Source organism: Mirounga angustirostris, unplaced genomic scaffold (genome assembly GCF_029215605.1).
Source record: "Mirounga angustirostris isolate CCGP_5_RB_7025 unplaced genomic scaffold, mMirAng1.0.hap1 SCAF_10, whole genome shotgun sequence".
Taxonomy (NCBI): Eukaryota; Metazoa; Chordata; class Mammalia; order Carnivora; family Phocidae; genus Mirounga; species Mirounga angustirostris.
Window position 1 is genome coordinate 18,367,405 of NW_026991718.1, and position 22,386 is coordinate 18,389,790.

The 22,386-nt window shown below is 52.3% G+C and overlaps 1 protein-coding gene across 12 annotated transcripts in view; it reads left to right on the forward strand.

Annotated features, from left to right (window-relative positions):
• KLHL29 (kelch like family member 29) overlaps window positions 1-22,386 on the forward strand; it is a 303,589-nt gene that overhangs the window by 99,724 nt on the left and 181,479 nt on the right. For 5 of the 12 annotated variants that reach the window (XM_064571915.1, XM_064571916.1, XM_054509614.2 and 2 more), the window contains one exon: window positions 1,653-1,970. The exons of the other annotated variants lie outside the window; for them this stretch is intronic. The gene's annotated coding sequence lies outside the window, so the exon portion shown is untranslated. The remainder of the gene's footprint in view (window positions 1-1,652; window positions 1,971-22,386) is intronic. 12 annotated transcript variants of the gene reach the window in all.

The window sequence follows — 22,386 nt, forward strand, 5'->3', positions numbered from 1 at the left end:
GCATGCTTCCAAGATAGAGGACTGGAGGGACCTTCGTGCAGGCTGCTGAGTCTTCTCTGGAGAGTTCTGAGAACAGGGTTTGTTTCAGCCTGAGGGCCTACCAATGGCATGAGTGACCTCTCATCATGGCCTGGCGATGGAGTGAGTGACCCCTCATCCTAGGCTGCTGATGGTGGAGTGACCTCTCATCCTAGAGTGGCAATGGCATGAGTGACCCGTCATCGTGACTCTGAACCCAAGGACCACTAAAGACTCCCTCAGCTCCTATCTCATCCAGGATAGATTCTGGTGACCCGTCACCTGCTTTTTGGTCCCCCTGTCTTCTTTTCACACCCTATGAGCATCAGGTGTCTGTCCCGCATCTCATATGGGCCTTGCTTTCTACGAAGTCCATTTTATTCTAGTCCGGTCAGGCTGCCATAACAAAATACCACAAACCAGGTGCTTACACAACAGAAACTTGGTTTCTTGCAGTTCTGGAGGCTGCAAGTCCAAGACCAGAGTGCCAGTGTCGGCAGGTTCGGGTGAGCGCTCTCTCATTGGCCCGTGGATGGCCCTATTGCTGTGTCCTCGCATGGCAGAGTATGAGGGAGAGAAGGAGGAAGGGGAGAGAGGGAGAGCTTTCTCTGGTTTCTCTTTGTATAAAAGGACTAATCCTGTCAGATCAGGGCCCCACCCTTACGACCTCATTAAACCTTAATACTCCCATAAAGACGATGTCCAAGTAGAGTCACATGGCGCGTGAGGGCTTTAACATGGGAATTTGGGAGGGACACGATTCAGTCTGCAGCACTGAAGTCCTCTTTTCATCTTGTCGGGCTAATCTCTCCTTCCTACTCACGCCCAGCCCCAGTACCCAAGTGCTGCCTCCGCTTCTCTGTTGGAAAGGAAACCCATTTTTAAAGGAAACTCTACCCAGGCATCAGGGGCTGCCAGGAGCATCCCTGTGGTGGCAATTCTAGAAGGTGGTAAGGAGCCTGTGGGCAGCAGAGGAAGTGGCAAGGTCACAGGGCACCCCCAGTCACCTCCACACTACGCTTGTTGGTGGATTGGGTCTGGATCATTGCGCCACGTGGTCCAGGGCACACAATAATGTTGCTGCAGAGGTGTTAGAAGGTCATGTCTTCTGATGTCTGGGCTTGCTGCTGGTTTTGGGGGTAGGTCCTGCACATCATCTCACTTCAGTCAGTTCGGTTATCTTCTCGTTATTTTCTGCCCAGGGTGGCAACAGGTGTAACGTTCGACTCTGCTGTGTGCGCTGGGATTGGGGACCTTCTCCTTCTCCCTGCCCATTGGTCCCAGCTTCTCTCCAGGACATCACAGAGGAGCTTTGGAGGGCTGGCCTGCAGGACACAGTATCCCCTCCATGTCACGCCCCAGCGAGGGCACTTGGCCCTTCTGGCATCTTGTCAGAGCCGGGGCTCTGGGTGCGATGCCCAGGAAGGGGTTCTGGCTCACGGCAGTGGGCGCCTGCTCGCTGGCGCTGGGAGAATCTAATACTACTGTGACTGCAGCACACGCATGTGTTTGAAAACCTCCTTGGCAGGCAGGACCTCCTAATTTTTTCCACTTCTTGTGATTAGCGTTGCAGACTAATCCTAGCACCAGACTCAACACCAGCTGTTCTTCCCCCACCGCTTGTTTTTACTTAGAGACCAGATCTGGAGCTGCTGCTGTATCGGCTGGCCCCACTCCTCGCCGGCAGCCCGTCACCTGCAGCACGACCCCAGGCGAGTTAGCTTTCTACCTGGCCATCCGGTGCTTCACGCTGCCTGGGCGGGCACTCTCCTGTCTCAGTGCCAGAGAGGCCTCTGGCTTACCTGCCAAGACGGTCTGAGAGCCGTGGTTCCTGGAGCCAGACTGACCCTAGAAATTTGATTCTGCATTCCAAAACATCAAACATCCTCGGGTACCACATCGCAATTGTTGGCGTCATGTGACCTATTCAAAACAATGCATGCAACATTTAGGTAAGTTTTATATCTTGACAATAAAATGAGCACACATGACCCTACCTCTGAACCTAAGAACTAGAATAGTGCCAGCCTATTGAAATGACCTGTTTTGCTCAATTCTTTCCAACACTCCTTACATTTAGACAGGGGTCTGCAGGAAGAGCACTGGCCTTGGCTCCTCTCTCCTCCCCTGCCCCACCTTGTGGCCATCTGGAGGACAAGGACCTGCCCCCCAGAGACCCCCAGTTTGCAGCAATAGCACCTCCCCCATTCAGCGGGGCCCTGGCCAGGAAGCAGGGCATCAGTGGCCTTGAGCCCAGCAGGAGTGGCCAGAGCTCTTCTGTGGAGTCCAGGGAGGACAACAAGGGAGGAGATCTCTCAGCTTTGTGAATTTCCCGGCATCCCCCCCATTCTTCTGATGACTGCCACAGCAGTGCTGGGAGGAACGTTATTTACAGCATGCATAGACACAGGGGCTCAGACTTCTGCATCGTTAGATGTCATCAATTTGCATTTCTATGCGAGTTTCTCACATACCTGGAAGGCCCTAAAAACAAATCAGGGAGTGTGGCATATGGGACTTTTGCCCTCCAAACACTCCAGCGTCAAGAAGAATTGTGATTGTCAGAAATATCATATTCCTGTCGAAAGCACATGAAATCAGCTCTGTAAATTGGGAAACATAAGTCATGGTTATATTTGTTTTGCTGCCATATAAGAATCATGAATGTCTCACGGAATAGGAAACAAAACAAAACAAAACAAAACTCTGAGCCCTTTTAGAATAACTTAATGTCCAATCATAGCCACCTCTACCCAGCTGTGCTGTTTCTCTTGGTACAAAATTCCTGACTCCCTTCCTTCCTCACATATTTTGGGCCAGTTGGTTTCTTTCTTGGCAACTGCAGTTTATTGAAAGTAGGATTAAAGTAAATCACTCTTTTGTCCTTTTCATCACCCTCTCCATGGCTTTGCCTCTCCAGCGGCTGCCAGCCGTTTGGTTCTCTCTCCTTCCTCATCCCTCCCATTCCTCCTTTCCTCACTTGGTTCAGAATTCCTGAATCACAGGATCACACGGGGAGCCCACAGTTTCCTGGAGTAGAGTGGTGCTCAGCACCCCAGGCCATGTACTTGTGCACGTGCCCCCCACATCACCACCCCAGAAAACATTTCAGCTAAATAGGCCTGGGGGGGTTGGGGGACAGTGGGATGAGTCCACCAGGGTGAGCTTAGGTGGTAGAAATAGAACTCAGCTCTGCCTGGAGAGAGAGGGCCAGGCGGAAGGTACTATAGGGGTCTCAGAGAAAGGGAACAAATAGCTGGAGGAGTCCAGGAAGGTTTAACCCTCGAGCATCTTCCACTGGATCCTAAAGCAATATAGATCGAGAGAGAAGGGGAGAGAGAAGGCTGGCCTGATGTGGGCGCTTGTGTGTGTGACTCGAGGAGGGCATGAAGCTGGGAGCATGACTGTGGTCGGGAGTGAGGGCCAGGGGCTGAGTCCTGCACTGAAGCCAAGTCTGTATAGGTTAGCACTGAGTCAAGAATGTCCAGGGGGACAAAAATTGGTCTAAGGACTACAGGAATGGTTGACTCTGGATTTTAAGCCAGAATCCTAGGATCTTATATACTGGCAGGGAAAGCCAGATTCTGGGAGCTCTCAAACTCAGATCCTTCCATGATCATTTTGTGTGTGTGTGTGTGTGTGTGTGTGTGTTTGAACACAAAAGTGATCCCTTGGAAAGCAGGCCAGGATTTCCCTGACCATCAGGAGGTCTGGGACTTGGGCAGTCAGTCTCCCTTCTCTGAAATCCCCATGTATACTACTTCCTTGGCCCCAATGTCAAATGGGCTGGTGCTAGCATGCCAACAAGGTGCCTTGACATCCCCATGAATGTGGCAAATCAAAGCCCACACCCAGCCAGGCAGGGAGCTGCAGGCTTCCAGGTGGAGAGAAGCCCCCCCCAGCTGGAGTCAGAAAGCATTGAGAGGAAGGAGAGAGCAAGCCAACCAGAAGGAGAATTTAGCCTTGCTCTAGCACCTACGTCAATACCTAACCACACCACTCAGGGACTTTCTAGAATGGTACTGCCCACAGTCCAGAACTTTCTGCAGTCATGGAGCTATTCTACATGATGTTGTCTAGTACTGTTGAGCACCTCAAATGTGGTTCCTGCTACCGGGGAACAGGATTTTTAATTCTATTCAAGTTACGTTAATTTCAATCAAAATAGACCCATGGGCCAGTAGCCACAGTATTATAAGCAGCATGACTCTAGAAGACCCACAGCAGAACCTGGGTGAGGCTGCTCGATGCCTCCCCAAACTCCAGGAGATCTTGTCCTTTTCTATGCCTCAAAGTGGCAGGGCATGCCGATCTCTCAGAGAGAAATTATCCTGAAAATCAGAACGGGCTGGATGCTGACAGAGGTCCCTGCCACCAGGCATGTTCCACTTAGTAGTCAGAAGAATTGTGCTTGGCATAGGAGAAGATCCTCCACATTCCCCCAAAGCCATTTTCCCTCTTGCTCTACAAAGTCTCCTCCGTTCCGGCTGTCTGAGGAAGTGATTTTGCAAGGCTTTATTATTTTTTTATTTCTTTGGCATATTCTTTGAAGCTGTACCTGGGTTCCCACCCTCTGTTTGATTTCTGGCTGTTCAGGATTCACTTCCGACCAGGGTGCTGGGGTTTTCCCACAGACCAGTTTAGAGTTCCCACCACGTCTCTCTTCCTTGGGGTGTTTGGAGAGGAGATCAAGGGGCTGATTGCCACCACTCACAGGAAATGGGCAGATGGAGGCTGTTCGGTGACCATTCCCCTGAAAATGTGTGCCCTTTTTGGGTGTACGTTAGGAATGCCTAGATAGATATTTATTTTCTTGCTCCAGAACTACAGGCCCAAGCAGTGGCTGGATTTGGGATGCTTTGGTGAGGTGCCCTGGCTCTGGGGTAACTGATGGAGAAGTCAGAATCCCTTCCTGCTTTCACCAATCTTAACTTCCCGGAGCCGGGCAGGGATACTAGGGAGAAAAGGGAGCCAGTCAGAACCCGGGATGAGGAGAAACAGACCTTCAACCTTTGGGAAAGTGGAGGTAGCACCTCGTCTGTGCCTACCGCCCACCAACCTCCCAGGGAGTAAATCTTACGGGGAGAGGGAGTCAAGGGGCAGCACTTAGAGATCCAGAATCTCCCAGACCCCTGCGTGGACTCAGGAAACAATGGAGGGTGAGGGAAATAGCTCAACAGTTTCATTGTGTTTATGGCATATCTTTTCTCCATGGGCTGCTTAGGATTCCAGAACCTTCATCTAGAAATAGACCCCTTCCTTGTCCACTGGTTGAAAAGGGTGGAAACAGATGAATGGGGGTGTTTGCATTTCCTAGGATAGAAGGCTTAATGGTTCATTTAAGAACATTTGCTTTGGGTTTAACATGGGAAGAATAATTAACTTATATGGGGACTCTACTTAAACTCCCAGATACGTATTGGTGCCAGCTGTCCAGCAGGCCCTGTGCTGTCCCCCAGCGAGGGAACAGTGCATGCGATCACCTCTGCCCGAAAGGTCAGACTCTTCCCAGTATGGTCTGAGTGGGAGGAGCAAGCTATTTAGACAGTGTTAGCCAAGGAAGGAACACAGGGTGGAGCAGTCATATCAGACAGTGTGCAGAAGGCAGCAAGCAGGAGGGCTTCATGGAAGAGGGAGAAACTGGAGCTGGGCCTCGACGTGAGTAGCGGACTTCAGATGTCTGAAACGACTGAGGGGGTCTCTTCAATAGTGCAGGTGGGAGAAAGAAACGATAAGTGAAGGGAGCCATGGGGAAAGTTTTATTAGTATAACTTCCAGTTATTTGGGTATCTGCTTGCTATGGTTTAAACCTTATGAATTGACAAACCACCTGGTATCATTTGTTAGGTCCTGGTTTGTGGTTTTAGAGACCCCCTGACCATCACCCACCTCCCACTGGGCCAGAAAGGTAGAGAAACTGACAAGACTCTGATAACAGGGACATGATTTTTGTGTGATGGCCAATCAACTGTGACTCTGAAGCTGCTCTTCACACATCTTTGATTTAAAATGCAGTTTTGGAAGTTCATTTCTAGGTTTATAAAAAAAGCCCATCTATTTTGAGTTTGGAAACATAATTAATTATTTCCTAGAAAAGAGTTTTAAAACCTGATTACTTTCCCCAACTCCACATCTCCTTGCGGCTATTCTAAAAAAAAAAAAAAAAAAATCAGATTTCAAGTCACGCACATGGAGTGAGTAGCTTTTTTGAGTTCAGTTGACGAGGTTGCACTTTGACATGCTTTTCAAGATTTGAATATTTTTATAAATCATGATTATGCTACTGTTTAATGAGAACAAAAGTGGAAATAGCATCTGCTTGTCTGCCGCCGAGCCTCTCCCGGCCTGTGTGTGCTGTCTGGAAAAGTTGTGGCCCAGTCTGGAGAGAGCTGATGAGCGTCTTGATTAGCTAAAATTGCTTCCTGCGGTAGTTCGGGGGTGTCAGTGCTGTGATGAACTGGGTCGTTTCAGGGATCCGGGACATAGGAGCTGCTCTGAGACTCAGAGTGGCTGACAGTCTAGCTCAAGTCAGAAACCCCCACCATGGACACATGGGCCGGTTTCCCTTCCGGTCACAGCTGGGATCTTGGGGTCCATTCTTGGCTAGACTATGAGCTTCTCCAAGGCAGGCGTAGGGGCTGATACAGGTTGAATTGACTCTAACTGAGATGCAGGTGTTGTGGTTGCTGCTTATGGAGCAGGAGGTGGAACAGGCACAGACAGATTCACTGGGGGTGGAGAATGGAGACAGCGCACGACAGCGGTGGAAACAACTCTGCGGGGGGCACAGAGGGCAGCTTAATGCCGTTCTCATTCAGCCCAATCATTGGTGTTCGGGTTGAAGAAACTATGTCAGCAAAAGAGTTTAAATAGGGTGCTCTTTGTTTTCTGAGTCTTCGAATGTTGCAACATGTTAGTTTTCTTTCGAAGCAGTGAAACTAAAAATGTTTTTGATTTTTAAACTGTTACCATTTTTATCTGGAAAACTCATCCTTCCAGAATTCCTTACCACCAGCCCCCTGAAGCTCCTCTCTAAATAACTGTTTAATAAAACTTCTCTATAAGGAAATGCCTAGCTCTACAGTGGACAGTTCTATCAGTTACGCACTGACAAATGCAAACATCGGTGTAACCCACATCCCTATCAAGAAAGCAACCATTTCCATCAGAAAGTCCCTCGTGCCCCTTCTCAGTCAACTCCTTACTCCAAAAGCAACCAGTGAATGGTTGGCTTTAACGTGCATTTTAATTCAGTGTTTTAATTTAAAACATCACCTGCATTTTGAACCTGAAAAAGGACTCCTTCCTCTGAGAAAGGTCTGCTGCTGGCTCCTGAGAGCCCCTGTGGTGGCCAGGCCCAGGGGACCTTCTCCAGAGGTTGCCAAGCCCCCTGGTTTAGACTTGGAGGTCGTCTGAAGTCTCATCAGCTGTACACCTCCACACCTGGAATATGAGACATTTGCAATACCTTGAGAACAATGGATGGCAAGAAAATTCATTCTGTGCTTTTTCCAGGATTGCTTGCATGCAATTGTGCCTGCTGAGCAGGAGGGCTCCAGATTAGAGAGAGAGAAAGAGAGAGAGAGGCCTGCTCGTCGGCCTGCATAATCAGCATCGAACATATTTCTGCCCCAACAAAGAGAACAGTGTGTTCCTGAGATGCTGCTATGCGGCTTGGAGGCTCACTGGTGGGCGGTTCTCCTGGGAGGGAATCAGAGTTTTCAGCAGCGCCCCATGCCCACCCCACCACCCCCCTTTTATTTTCTGCCCTAGACTCTCTGGCTCCCGAGGAGGGGGCCGCTCACATGGGGCCTAGCAGAGGGCAGAGACAGCTGTGGCTTCTGGGCTCCTTCATCCCTCTGACCCTCACAAAATGAAATTCCTACACACCCACCTGTCTGCCCGGTTGACTCTCCTTCTCAAGCTACTGTGGCGCCTTTCTTGCCTCTTTAGATGCGGTGTGTGACTTATTTCCTGGTGCTGAGGGCACCTCCACCTTCCCACAGGAGCTGCCGTGGGCTCCCAGCCGGACTCTAACCGGTCAGATGCATCAGCAGCAGCACTATGCTAGGCACCGGTGACATTTCCACATAGAAGCATCCAGGCGGCCAGCTACAAGACACAAGTGAACAAAAAGCCAGGCTACAGTTGACTCCATTGGTTTGCTCACTAACACTCCATTAGGACTCAAGTCTTTTAGGGGAGACCAAGATTGGAAAAACGACTTCTTTTTTTTTATATATATTGTGTGTGTGTGTCTTACCTGTAACTGTATTTTCCTTTTTAATCATAAGGATTTAAATCTGGAAAAATAACCTAAGAATATATGTGCTTTGTTTGAATGTCACAGTCATGCCCTTGGTAAAATGACCCTGAGACAAGAGAATTAAAGATGTAAATGATGAAGATACTAAGATGCGTGGGCCTGTAGCCGGTGAAGGGGGCTCCCTGGGACCGACCGGCACACGCAGCCCTGCACTGGGATGCCTCCCCTGTCCCTCTGACCTTCGACAGATCACTCCCTGTCTTGTGCCCCAGTCGCCCCAACCGAGTGAAGGGTGGGCTAAAGGTCCGACGTCACCTCAGCATGACCCTCTGTGGCTCCGTAATTCCTTTGTTATCACTGGTCACTTGAATGTCTGCCATGATCCCTGCCAACTATGCTGGTGAAAGTTTAGTGGGTTTTAGAGACTCAGACCGGGAACGACAGAAAGGTCCACCTGGGCAGCGCCGTCCCATCAACGGCTTGTGGTTCCTGCAGAAGCTCATGTCCTGCCATTACCACGGGACAGCCCCACTAGCCCAGCTCAGACTGTGTGGCCTTGCTTATCCAGAATGAAGGCAGCAAAAGGGAGCCTCAGGGGCCCAAGGCCGTGAAGCACCTTTGCTTTCTTTTATAGAAGCTGCCCCATCCATGCTCCAGCTCCCACCCAGACCTGGGGGGATTAAAGTAAGGCCACAGGTGAGAAATGAGGGCCCTGACTCCGAGAGGCGGCTGCTGAGAGGGAGGAAGAAGAAGAGGCAGGCAGATCTCCAAGCACAGCACTGAAGGCCTTTCGTCCTCACACACAGTCCTGCACTTACTGCTTTCTGTGTTTCAGTGAAGAACAGGCTAGCCCTCAAGGGCTGTATAAATGATGAAATGCTTCTGTGTGCCCAAATCCTTCCTCTTCCTCCACTGGGAGCCTCTGGTTCCAGCCCGAAGGAGTCCATTGGGCTGGGAACACCTCAGAAGAGCACTGTCTGAATCAACCAGTGAGGTCCGCAAGAGCAGGGGCTAAGTTGTAGTCTGGATGCTCCCCACCTAGGACCTTAGGACCACAGGGCCTCGGGAGACCATGGGAGCTCCACCCGTGATAGCTCAGGCCAGGAGTGGGTCTTCCTGAGAACAATCCCAAGTCCTGAAGGGAAAGAATACGTGTTCCATATATTCTGCTCAGGGCCAGACAAATTTATAATACATTTCAAAAGTATTTTTCTCCGAAAGAAAAAAAAATTTTTTTTTTTAATTAATATTTGGTGCTTAAAGTGACAGATGTGAGTTCCCTGGAAAATTCACTCATTTGGAAAAAGTTCAGAGTATAAGCGATGGCCCACCAGCCTGAGCTTTCTGGAACAGGGGCATCTGAGGCACTGAAGGGGCTGCTGCTGAATGAGTGGCAGGTGCGGGGACATCTACACGAGGGCTCCTGCTGCTCACGGAGGGGCAGTGGCTATGGGTCCTGCTTCAGTCCTAGGCCCACAGCTACAGGTGAGAACTCAGCTCTGTGTTCCGCTGGGCAGCATGCCCTCTGGAGCTCCAGCGGCAGTTTCTAGGTTTTCATCAAAGGGGCTTGGGGTCAGGCTCAGGGCCTTCCCTGAAATGGGGTCATAGCTCCTGTTGCAGCTGGGACTAGAGGGGGAATGGGCACAAGTTGGGCCAGAAGAAGGGTCTGGGCCACAGATTTCCTCTGGTCCTGGTGCCAGGGCTGGGCGCAGATTCAGCCTGTAGTAATGGTGCTCCCTGGGGGAGGCCTGCCCTCGGGCCGGCACGTGCCAGGCACAAGGCTGGGGGCTGCGACCAGGCAGCTGTGTCCCTGGGGCTCCTGGCCTGTGGTCTGCAGCCCTGCTGGTGGGAGCCCCTGGCCCCTCCCCCTGGGGCCCCCAGCCTCCGCTGATGGTCTGGGTGGTCTCTTCTCCCAGGCAGCCGAATCAAACCTCCACTGGTGGGCACTGCGTGGCTTTGATCTGCTGACCTGCCCCCAAGAGGCAGTCTTTTTCAGAAGGTCTTTCTGCCTTTCATCTTCCCCCAGGGAACAAACACCCTCAGTTTCTCTCCTCCCTTCTGCTAGAATGCTTAGTCTTCTGTCATGCTGGCCTTTTATAGACAGTTCTTGAAATTTTCTCACTCAGCGAGATGTGTTGTTTACCCTATCCCTCACTTTCTTTCCATGGGGGAAACTGAGGCCCAGGCACTGATGGGAGAGCTAGGGTGGAGAGCCCTGTGATGGGGGTGTCAGAGGAGACTAGCCTTGTCCTGGCAGGTGGGTCCCTGAGCATCCAGGGGCCCCGGTGACTGCTCCCCCGAACCCCCACCACACAGGGGTTGGGTGGGTCTCCTCCCAAGGTGTGGGCTGTGTGCTGGGAGGCTCTCTTCTGGGTGGGTGTGATGAGGCCCTGATGGGCACCGTCTCAGCCACTTGGGTGCTCCTTACAGCTCTCTGGTCTCCTGCAGGGCTTAGGCTGCACCCCTGCTTTCAGAACCCGCAATCCTGGCCACGCTCTGTCCACACTTAGTTTCATCCCTCCACCCCTTTTGGTGAATGCTTCAGTTGCATGGTCTGCTGACTCTTGAGGCATCTTACAGTCTGACTTTGGTGCTGCCTTGCCTGTTCTGCCCCATCCCTGCCCCCTGAACACGCTCTCAAAACCCTAGCCCAGTCTGTTCGCCCAGCCCCATCATCCAGGAGGGGAGGTCCCCCAGATACCTCCCCAGGACCTCCAGCAGGCAGAGGTTGACAGAACCTGGAGCTCTGGGGGGCCAGAAGAGGCATTTTCAAGGATGGTGCACAGGCCCTCCCAGACGCTGACTCGCGAGTAGATGCCCCTTTTGTTGCTGGGAAGAGAGAATGGGGACATGGACCGGTGTGTGCTGCTGGGTTAGCGTCACGGACGCCTTCCCAGGCTCCTCCTGGAGGGTGGGCTTCAGAGGACACCTGTCCCAGTTTGGGAGCCACCTCCTGGCCCCAGAGGTCTCTGAAGAGGACGTCGTCTACCACGGCCAACACCAGGCAGGTCCCAGCCAAGCTAACCAGGGGAACTCCCCTCCTCACGCAGCCGGGAGGCCGACCACGGGGCCGCTCTCAGGTAGGGGGACCGGCGTCCTCACTCAGCCTCGTGCCAGCCTCCGCAGCAACCGGAGCACTTAGCTGGCGAACACCTGAAACCTTTCATCTTCCCTCTTAAGAAAATGATGAGAAACACGCCAACTTCCCCAGGAGTGGCGGGCATCATCCAGACGTACTCCAGATGGGCATGACTCGGAGCCCTTTCTGCCCCAGCTGGTTCATTTTCCAACCGGCTGGGCAGCTGGCCTCATTAACGGGTCATTCATTAGGAAACAGAGCTGCTTATCTCCGTGCACTTGAAGGAGTGGGAGGGCTCGTGTCCTGACTGACCCTTCCCCACATGTGTCTTGCAGATGCATCGCCCTCCTGCCTCTGCTGTGAAATTCTGGCTTCCTTAGCAAAATCAGCTCCTGACCCTCCCGAGTGGTGCTGAAGAGTCTCAACCTGACCCTTATTCCCTGAGAGTTACTTCTCCCGCAGGCCTTGTCCTACGTTAAGGACAAGGATTCCAGCTGCTGTCTGGCCCAAGTATGGGTTTTCAGGGCCATTAGCTTCTTCACTGTGGCTGCTGAGATCACACTGGAACATTTAAAGGGGCTTCACCCAGGGCCATGAGAGAGCACCAGGGAAGTAAAGACAAAGAGCATTACATCACCAGGCCGTCTGGCTCCCCCACACCTGCCTCTCCTCCAGGGATCCCCAGCTCCTTCCCTGGGTCCACCTCAGTGGTGGACACCATCACGGCCCCAAGAGCTCAAACCTTACCAGCCTGACTCCTGGCGACACGGAAGCAGAGCTCCCTGGAGGCCCCCCTTCTGCCCCGGCCCCAGTGTGCGTTGTACCCCCCGGCACCTGCAGGGTGAGGCGGAGTCTCTCTTGGGACTGCTCAGGGACAGGAGGGTGCTGAGTTTATGCCAGAGAACATCCCAGACTCAAACCGCTCAGATTCTTTCTAGGTAGTGCAGAAAAGCCACATCCGAAGCCAGAAGGGGGCCGACCCTGGGGTTGTGGGCAGAGTCGTGACTGTGTCTCCCACAGGCTGCCCATCGCTGTCCTGTGTGGGGCGGCACGGGGGGTGGGGGGCCGGGCCGCGTGTACACGTGCGGGCACTCGGAGAGCCTGTGAGCACCACAGGTGTCAGGAAAATAGCAACGACTTGCAGGACGTTTAAGACAAGAAATAAAAAACCCGTGTGGGAGGAGTGCCCACTGCAGAGACCAGTTTGTATGTTCTGACCTGCCAGATAATAGGATAACACACTGCCCCAAGGTGACTCGGTACCAGCCCCAGTCTAAGCAGTGTGACGGTGGGTCATACGTCCTTCCTTTCCTGCTCCACATCCTTCACTGGGGTCATAGCAACTCGCTTTTGGGGATCCAATATCCCCAGGGCCTCAGCTTCCTGATTTTGTAGAGCCTCTGGGAAGAGGTGACTTTTTTTGGTCTAGACTTTTGGCATCTGCTCTTGAGTGTCTTCACCCATCTCTTGATTCAAGAAACCCAGACTGATGTGTATCTTTGTAGGCAGCTCAGGAGGGCCTCATTCGGGCCTGGCCCTTGGAAACTCACCCAGGGCTGCACGATTGCTCCTACAGTACTGTTTGTCTACTGGTCCATCAGGCCCTCCTTCCAGCTCCCCAGAGGGGGTCTGGGCCAAGCCCTCCAGGGCCTGATGCTGAGCACGGGGAGGGCATGGCCAATGGCAGGCACCAGGGAGACCGTCTGAGCTGGCATCTGTTCTGCTCATTGTTGCTGTATAACCGACCACCCCAAACCTAGATGTATGGACAACCGTGTGGTGAAGAGAGTCTGGGTCAGGGCTTGAGACCAGTCACGGCCAGGGGAGCTTGTCTGCAATGTCTGGGACCTCGACTGGGAACACTCACAGGCTGGTGACTCCGCCAGCCAGCCGGCATCATCCAGAGGCATCCTCTCTCCCAAGGCTGGCATGGACATGCTGTGGACAGGAACCCCTGCATGGGCCCTCTCTCTCTGGGCCTGGGATGCCTCACATGGTAGTGGCCTGAAGGCAGGTACATTTCTTATATAGAAGCTCAGAGCTAAGGGACAGGTGTGTCCCAGGTAACATTTGGAAGCCACATTGCCTTTGATGACTTAGCCTTGAAAGGTACACCTTGTCGCTTCTGCTCTGTTCTGTTGGTTACAAGCAAATCACATGTCCTTTTGGATTCAAGAAGAGGGAAGTTGGACTCCGCCTCTCGATGGGAAGGGGGAGGGACGAGGTTTTAGAAGAGTGTGAGACTGCAGCCTGTCACAAGCACCCCCGCTGCGGGTCCCTCCCCTTTGCAGATAAAAACCCAAAACCTTCATGTGGTGCCCTGTCCCAAGCAGGTCAGGCCTGCTCACATTTGGGATTCCCACCCTGGGGTCCCGTGGCCCAGCGACTTCGTACAAGCAATTCAGTAAACCAGTTCCTGGTGACAATGACTCTCTGTGGGGACATTTAACATAAAGCACAGCCTAATACAACAAAAGTCAGCTTCCACGTCTGGGCGAAAGCAGAGACTGGAGCTAGACCTCTGGTTCCGAGGGCCGGCTCTGCCCCTTGCGATGTGACCTTGGGCAAGTGACTTAGGTTCTCTGCCTCTGTTCCCTCGTCCATAATATAGGGCTGATACAATGGTACCACCTGCATTAGTCAGCTCAGGCTGCCGTGACCAAATACCAGACTGGGTGTGTTAAGCAAGAGACATTTATTTGCCCTCCGTTCTAGAGGCTGGAAGTCTGAGACTGAGGTGCTGCTCTGGCCAGTTGTTTGACTCACAGATGGCTGCCTTCTTACCATGTCCTCCCGTGGCAGCCTCAGCCAGCTGTCTGGGGACACTAATCCAGTCATCTCCTTCCATGAGGCCCCACCATCATGACCTCCTCTAAAGCTAATCACCTCCCAATACCATCGCATTTGGGGTTAGGACTTCACCTTATGATTGGGGGGACCCATTTCCACATACCTCGCATTTGGGGTTAGGACTTCACCTTATAAATGGGGGGGGACCCATTTCAGTGTACTGAAAGCACCTCCTTGTAGGGCTTCTGTGAGGGTCCCATGAGTTACTGCTCGGCACGGGCCTAGAATGCTGCCTGGCCCCAGGCAGCCACTACAAAATGAAGTGAAAAATCAAGAGAGGAGCTCAGGACAGGAAGCAGCTGTTCTGCTGTCCGGGAGGCTGTGGCTGGTGGAGTCCTAGAGACATGGGGTAATTTCTGCCCCTGTATGGCAAGGGCTCACATCTTTGACGAGAATGGCAAATGATGCCCACAGGGGCGGGGAAGTGCTGGGCGGGGCGCTGGGGCTGGCCGCCAAGTCCAGGGTCTTGCATTTGGATTGCAGGATGGAAATTTTCCCTTCCCTCTTCTTTGCACATGTATGATTTTTCCAAGTTCATAACTTATTCTCCTCCCTGGATTTGGGAGAGTGGGGAAGAGGAGCCGAAGATGTCTTTAATTAAATATTGCCAACTCCTTCCTCCTTAAGGTCATTTACAGTCAATAAGGGGAAGGAGAAATATCTCTTTAGAAGGCCTTGCAAATGAAAAAGAAAAAGAAAAAAACCAAACTACTGAATGCAAAACCGTTCTTATCTCGCCCGCATCCTTCCTTCGGTTGTGATTTAATACGTGCATGGTGCTATATAGAAATACAAAGCAGCTTGGGAAAACGTCTCAGCCCTAAGAATCTTACAGCATTAAAACTCGAATAATCCCACACAAGAGAAAAATTCAGCAAAGCCTGAGCTTTGCCCCTGCAAACCGGTGTGCTCCACCCGCTGCGACCCAGGGGCAGGGGGATGTCCCCGGAGAGCCTGTGCAAGCGGCTTTTGACAGCTGAATTTTATTAACTGTTTTTTCATTACTCCTGATGGGTCTGGCAATGAACTCTTACCGGTGTATTGTGGCGAGTACAAGTCAATTAATTTCTTTTAAATAACTTCAACTGAAATCCTATTTGATTTATATTCCAAAAATGATTTCCATTCCATTCCTTCCTGAGATTATAGTCCCGGCTGAGTTAATCACACTGGCCACACAGATACCCATACCCCAGGGAGAAAACAGGATCAAGGAGAGAAGGAAATGAGAAGAAGGTGGATCTGAGCATTCTAAAGACTCTTTATTCAGTGCGAGGCCATGTGCTCGGTGACAGGAGAGCTCGTTTAAATCTTGCCTGCCGAAAAGCTTATTTCTCGTCGTTGTGGCGAGGGATGAATTGAGAAACACGCGAGACATCCAGAAGGTGGAGGAGTCCTTACCAAGAAGTGTGACCGGTGGCCACCGTGGCTGCCGAGGTCTGGGGATGAGCCACCCCCTCGACTGGCATGCACAGTTTATTGCAGGTTCTGGGGCTGGTGTCCTAGAAGCTCCTTTTTTTTTTTTTTTTTTTTTTTTAGCTCTGCCCTGGCTATGAGCCCTGAGCTTTCATATGCCACCCCAGGCGTGGTGAGGGCGGCAGTCTCCGTGAGCAGAACCCCAACAAGCTTGCTGCTGGCCTGCCCATCTCCCAGACAGACACAGGCGCAAGCAGAGGTGCCGCCTTCCCTAGGCCACCTTCCCTGGCCAGCCGTCCAGGTGACAAGGCCTGGCTGAGCCGGGAGGCCGAGTGGCAGTCACACCCACTCAGAGGCGGCAGCCTGAGCTGGTGGCACCTAGTCCTGGAGAGCAGAGCTTAGTGCACAGCTGGTGATAGCGATGAGAAGCTGGAGCTCCGGAGAGGGTGGGGGGTTGGGGCTCCTGCCGACGGGGGAGAAGTAGGGTGGCTAGATCCCAAGGCCGGGCAGGTGTGTGGCTGGTGAGAGATGCCTTCCCAAGCCCTCGTCTGCTCTGATGCCAGGATGCCGAGCCGGACCTGGCAGACTTCTGGGTGACAACAGGTCACAGCCTTGGGGGAGGAATACCTAGCAAAGAATTCAGGGCAGAGAAAAAGTCTGGCAAAGATGAGTTTGGAGGGAAAAAAATGTATTTGCACCATATCTGCCACGGGTGTGGCATGAGTCTGCTGGGACTGCCGCAACAAAGTAGCGCTGACGGGTGGCTTAAACAATGGAATGCTATTTTCTCACACTTCTGGGGGCTGGAAGTCTGAGATCAAGGTGTCAGTAGGGTCCGAGCCTTCTGAGGGCCGTGAGGGAGGGATCTGTTCCGGGCCTTTCTCCTGGGCTTGGAGATGACTGTCTTCTCTCTGCGCCTTTACATCAGCTTTCAGATTTCCTCTTCTTATAGGGACACTGGTTGTATTGCTCTAGGGCCCACCCTAATGACCTCATTATAATTAATTACCTTTGTAAAGACCCTGTTTCCAAAACGGAGATACAATCTGAGCCACTGGGAGTGAGAAGGTCAACGTATGAATTTGGTGTTGGGACACAGTTCGGCCCCGAGGGATGCTATCTATCCTGGAGAGGCAAGCCAGCAGGGTTCCCCAGAACATGAACCCGAGACTGCCAGCATCAGAAGCATCTAGGGCACTAAATAAAAATACGAACTCCTAAGCCACACCAGAAGCACTGAAGCAAAATCTCTAGGGGTGTGGCTCAGCACTGGGCATTTAAATAAACTAAATTAGCTCCCCAGCTGATGCTGGTGCCCTCTGAAGGTCCACTGTGGATGTGGGGGGCTGGAGGGGTGGCCATGGGGCTGACACAGCTCCACCTTCAAGGAGATGCCTCGTCGAAGGAACGAGATCTATATGAACGGTCAGAGAACACAGAACACAGCGTATAATCGAGTGACCAATGGCACAACAGAGACCCAAGTGCCATGGTAACTCGGAACAGGAAGGAGGATCCAGGAAGTAGGAAGCATTGGGGAAGCAGTCCTAGAGGGCAATGTTTCTCACATCTCCCTCTGCACAGAAACAATTCGAGGCCAAGGATTAGAAATACCTAAGGACAGGGATGCTTGAAGATGCGAGGCTCCGTATAAAAAATTTTCTCAGTATGAAGGATACCTTTGAGCAATGTACCACTTTTGTCTTTATCAAAAAGCAAATTTTGTTTTTTTCTGGAAATCCCATTTGCCATGTAGGAATGTCATATCAGTGCCTGATGCATCAATCCTCGGCGAAGGCCTGCTGCCTTGAAGGGTTGGGACATTCTGTGTGGTGTGTCCTTGAAGGGTTGGGACATTCTTTGTGGTTTGTGGCTGGGGCGGCTTTATCCCTGGAGGGAGACACGTGGCGGGGAGGAGGCTCAGCCACCCAGCAGCAGACGGGACAGGTTTGGGCACTGCTGGGGACCTCTGATTCCGGCAGGCCAGTGTTGATGTCGTTCTCTTAACTGACATTCGTCCCACCTATCTTCCTATACGCGTATTGATCCCAGCCAACGGAGACTTGACAGGACACCACACAGAAAGAGTTACATAAGCCTCTCGGTGCGAAAGAACGTGCATGGAAATGGGCAGGAAGCGCAGTGAGGCTCGTGGACTTGGGAGCTGTGTTCACACCTTCTGGCTGGGTGAGCTTGGCAAGTTACTCTCCTACCTATGGGATAGTCGTGTGTTGAGCATTAAATAAGTTCATCACGAAAGGAGCTTACAATAGTGCCTGGAATGTAAGTCTGCAATAAATGTTAGTGATCGGTATATTTTTTCCCACCTGGGTAAGTGATGTTCTGAGAATTTACTTCAAACAAGAGATCCTGACTGTTCTCGCGGGACTGGCTAGTCACTAACATCCATTCTCCTTATCGTGATCTGTATAGCTCGATGATTTTTCTGCTCTCTGCTCCAAGCTAAGGCAAGAAAGCTTCGCCCCCCACCCCCAGACTGAAGTGAAGCATCAGCCAGCGCAGGGTCTCAGCCTTCCTACAAGGGGTAGGGCCCAGTATGTGCGAGCGCGTGCGCATATGTGTGTGTGCGTGTATGTGTGTGTGCACCCCTTCAGTCCCGAGGGTACTACACGTTGGTTAAAGAGTATCACTTCCAGGGCGCCTGGGTGGCTCAGTTGGTTAAGCGACTGCCTTCAGCTCAGGTCATGATCCTGGAGTCCCGGGATCAAGTCCCACGTCGGGCTCCCTGCTCAGCAGGGAGTCTGCCTCTCTCTCTGACCCTCCCCCCTCTCATGCTCTCTATCTCATTCTCTCTCTCAAATAAATAAATAAAATCTTTTAAAAAAAAATTAAAAAATAAAATTTAAAAAAAAAAAGAGTATCACTTCCAGCTCCTAGAGATGCTAGAGCAAACAGCCCGCTTAGGCAGCTTCTCCATTTGTGCGGTTGGGACTCTGCTTCCTGTGAGGCAGTGTCCCTAATGCTCACTGTACACTCAGCTTCCCTCAGAACCAAGTCCCAGTGCACAGGCCGTGAGGTATGGCCAAGGTGGTGTGGTGCAGGCCACCGTCACTTAGCCTTGGGGCGGGCCCCACATCTGATGGTCCCCGTGAGGGCAGAGGGCAATGCCCCTGCCTTCCTGGGAGCATGCTTCTTCTCAAAGGTTCTCACCGCCCCACCGTCTGGGAGTGCATTCTTCCCTGTGCCTGTGCCTTCAGATCATGGCAACATGGTGGATTTGAAGAGAGAAGGAAGGTCAAAGAGGCAGAATGCACTGGCTCCTATTTGGGGATTAGTTCTCTAATCCAATTTTTTTTTTTTTTCTAACAATGGTATAGAAATCCATTAGAGAAAATTAATAAAAGCAGAGCTCCCTGGTTGAATCAGGGGTGACCTCCTCCAGGGGCCCCTGAAATTCCCACATGGGATCCTAGCCTCTGAACCCACCGGGAAAACCCTTGCTCCAAGCTGGGTGGGCATTCTCCTTGCTTTCTCAGCCCACCCCCCCACTGCCAACCTCTGTTCATGCAGTACCCATAGCACCTTCCCTGCAGAGTGGGCAGGACATGGTCTGGGAGAGAAGAGACTGATCTTTCCAGAATGCGGCCCATTTCCTTTTGGATAATCACTGCAGACTTCTTGGCCCAAACGCACTGTGTGAACTTGACTTTTCTGTTCTCCCCTAGTATCTGACTACCAGAGCTAACTGAGGTCTGAGCCAGGAAGCTGAACAGCTTTGATGTGTTAATCCAGACTGTCACTTGGCCCACTCTGGTTCCTAGTCTCCTCCTCCCTCCCACGTCACTTAGGGGACAGGAGGACAGTGGGAGGGATCGGAAATGCTGGGCATCGGGAAGCGAGGGTGAGTCTCAGGCAGGACCCACTGAAGATACATGGACTTTGGCAGGGAACCCTTCAAACCTGCAGTGGCTCTGTCTTTAGACTTCACATCAGCCTGCAGCCACCCCGATTTTTCTATTACTACTATTTTAACACCACATTGGCCCTATTTTTAAAAGCTGCTGCGCTTGAGCAATTTTTTCTGACGTCAGCTGGCTGCCGGCAACTTGCTTGAAAACAAGAATAACCAAATCTTCTAAGGAGTAATGCTGAACCTGCTTCAAACGCAATAAATCACAAAAACCATTGTTTACGATAAGTGGTATCTGATTGCTGTTAGAACCTGTGTTTATTGCTTTTGTGCATTATGGTCTCTTGTAATTTGGACAGCAGAAATTGTATTCCTTTATGCGGTGCGTAGGAAGGGTTTGTAAGGAGGGAGGCATCTGTAATTATGCTGCCAGGGAGTGGGGCTGGGGAGCCTCCGAGGAGCATGAAATGCAATTGCCGGGTTTTCATCTGAGGAGCTATGCATCAGGCTTCCCGCTGTTCCTTGTGCTTGGGACCCTCCAAGCTCCTTTGGGGACCTGGGCAGAGGCGGATAAGCGGGAGGGGCCGTGGAGCCATGGGATCCCGGGTCAGAGTGCCCTGAAGTGGCCTCTGGGAGAGGAGTATGGGGTAGGTGGGCAGCCGCAGCCTTGCAGGAAGCTGAGTAGACGGTTTTCCCTAGAGATTGCTCTAGACGCCCCAGTATATTTCTTCCTTCCGTCTTTCTCGGAAAGTGCCCACTCGGCTTCCTCGGTGGGGGCTGACAGCAGGGGTCCAGGACGGCCAGTGGCAGAATTCCTGGGGGCCACTGTCTGCTAAATTGGGGAAGAAGCTACTTGGCCACGGAGCCTGGATCTTGACACGTAAGGTGCACAGACACCATCAGTCCGTGAGTCACTGATGTGGCTTGCTTCCTCGGAGGCGCAGTTGGAAAGAGGGGCCACATCTGGGGCACCATGGGCCAGCTCTGGTTCTCATAATGCAAATATCTGGACTCAGGGAAGAGGGTCGAGTTTCGTTTTCATTCCCTCCATCTGTCCCCGCTGCCTTTGCCTCTGTCTGCTCCCTGACCTGGAAGGCTCCATCCTGCCTACTTCACCTGGCTGGAACCCAGCCAGCCTCCCCGTTCCTCCGCTTCCGTCAGGGTCCTCCCCGAACTGGTGCCTCCACCAGTGTTCCCAACCCCAGAGAATTTCACCACCCCTCCGCCTCCCCAGCCTGAAAACTGGGCTTCTTCCCAGACGCCTCTCTTTCCCTCCACCCCATTGCCAGCCCAGCATACGAAGGAGCTTATTAATGCACTCAGGAGCCAGTCAACTGCCAAGGCTCACCAAAACCGCCTCCTGACTGTTCCCCACATGTCCTCCTCCCCATTGCTACCATCCCTGCCCTGCCCCAGGCCCTTGGCTATTCCTGACAGGACCCCCTGCCAGACCCCTGATGCTCCCTCTGGGACCTGGCTAGTGTTCGGGGCCATGTCCTCCCACGCCCACCCCCCACACCCCTCTCACCTGTTTTGTTTCACTTAACTCAAAGCCCCTTTCAATTCCTGAACATTCCATACGGCTTCCTGACTCTGTTTCCACTACTAAGGCAGTTTCTCTGTCTAGAAGGCCCTTCCTCTCTTCTTCACTTGGCTTGACTGCTTTGGAGAAGATTCAGGCACCATCTCCTCTGGAAGCCTGTTCCAGCCAAGCCTGCAGGCCTGGGGGCCTCTGTCCCTGCTCCCACAGCTCCCTGTGTTCTTCTGTGTAACTCTCACCACAATTATAAGCAGCTATGAATGTCTCCCCTTAAAGGCAAGAATGCTGTGTTCCCTGTCTGAACGTGGCCAGCATAGCGCCCAGCCCACAGAAGAAAGAGAACGGTTCATGATAGTGTCTTAGAGCGAGTTCACAGACAGCTCCCCAACAAAACCACGTCTCTGCCCGGGAGGGGACAAGGTCCTTGCTCAGCACCAGGCCATCCTGTCTCCCCTGAGGGCCTGAGCACTCACTTGGGACAAAGACTCTCCAGCCCCCATGGTATCTGAGCACAGAGCAGACAGACGTTCCTCAGTGGAAGCTCCATGAGTGAGCAAGCAAGGAGCATGGGGGGAGCCTGGCCTCACTTGGTATCTGACAGCTGTGTCCCTTGCAAAGGATGGGACTAGCAAAGCAAGCTTTATTGAAGGGATGGATGACCAATGGCGATTCTGAAGCTGTGACTTCTGGGCAGATTGTTCAAGCCCTGACCTTAATAGACACTGGGCTTGGAGGGGCTCTCTGAAGTTCCTGGATTTGGCTTCAGGGTCACATAGGGGTCCCTCCTGCCCTGTCCAGGCTGGCCATCAAAGCAGAGGGGAAGTGGGAAGAGAAGCCAAGGCAGGGCCCCACTTCCAGAAGACCCTCATGTCTGGGGCCACAGGCACCTACTGGGCTGATGGCACTCTGTACACAGCCCAGCAGTTTGACTGAAGCCAACTGTCACAGTTTCCAGATTTGTTGATTTAAATACTCAACCAGCTTCCCCTTAAGTCACACATACACACGCACATGTGCACACACACGCATGTGAACGCTAAACTAGCCAAACTCAGTGCCAGTCCCAAGAAACAAAAGGGACCCATTCCTTCTCCTCCTCCCCCCAACCTACCTTGCAGATCTTCCAGGGGCAATGCTCATAATTGGGGTTTTTGTGGCATAATGCAGCAAGCTAGATTATGAAATTGGCTTCTGTGGTCTAGCCACACAGGCCCATGACCATTGACGGCTTTGTCTCTACAGGAATGTACAATCTGAGTCACAAACAGCCGACTTCCTGTCAGCCTTCTCGGAATTCAAGCTGCTCACCAACAAGGGTCTGGGAAGTAGACCCCCAGTCCAGTTGG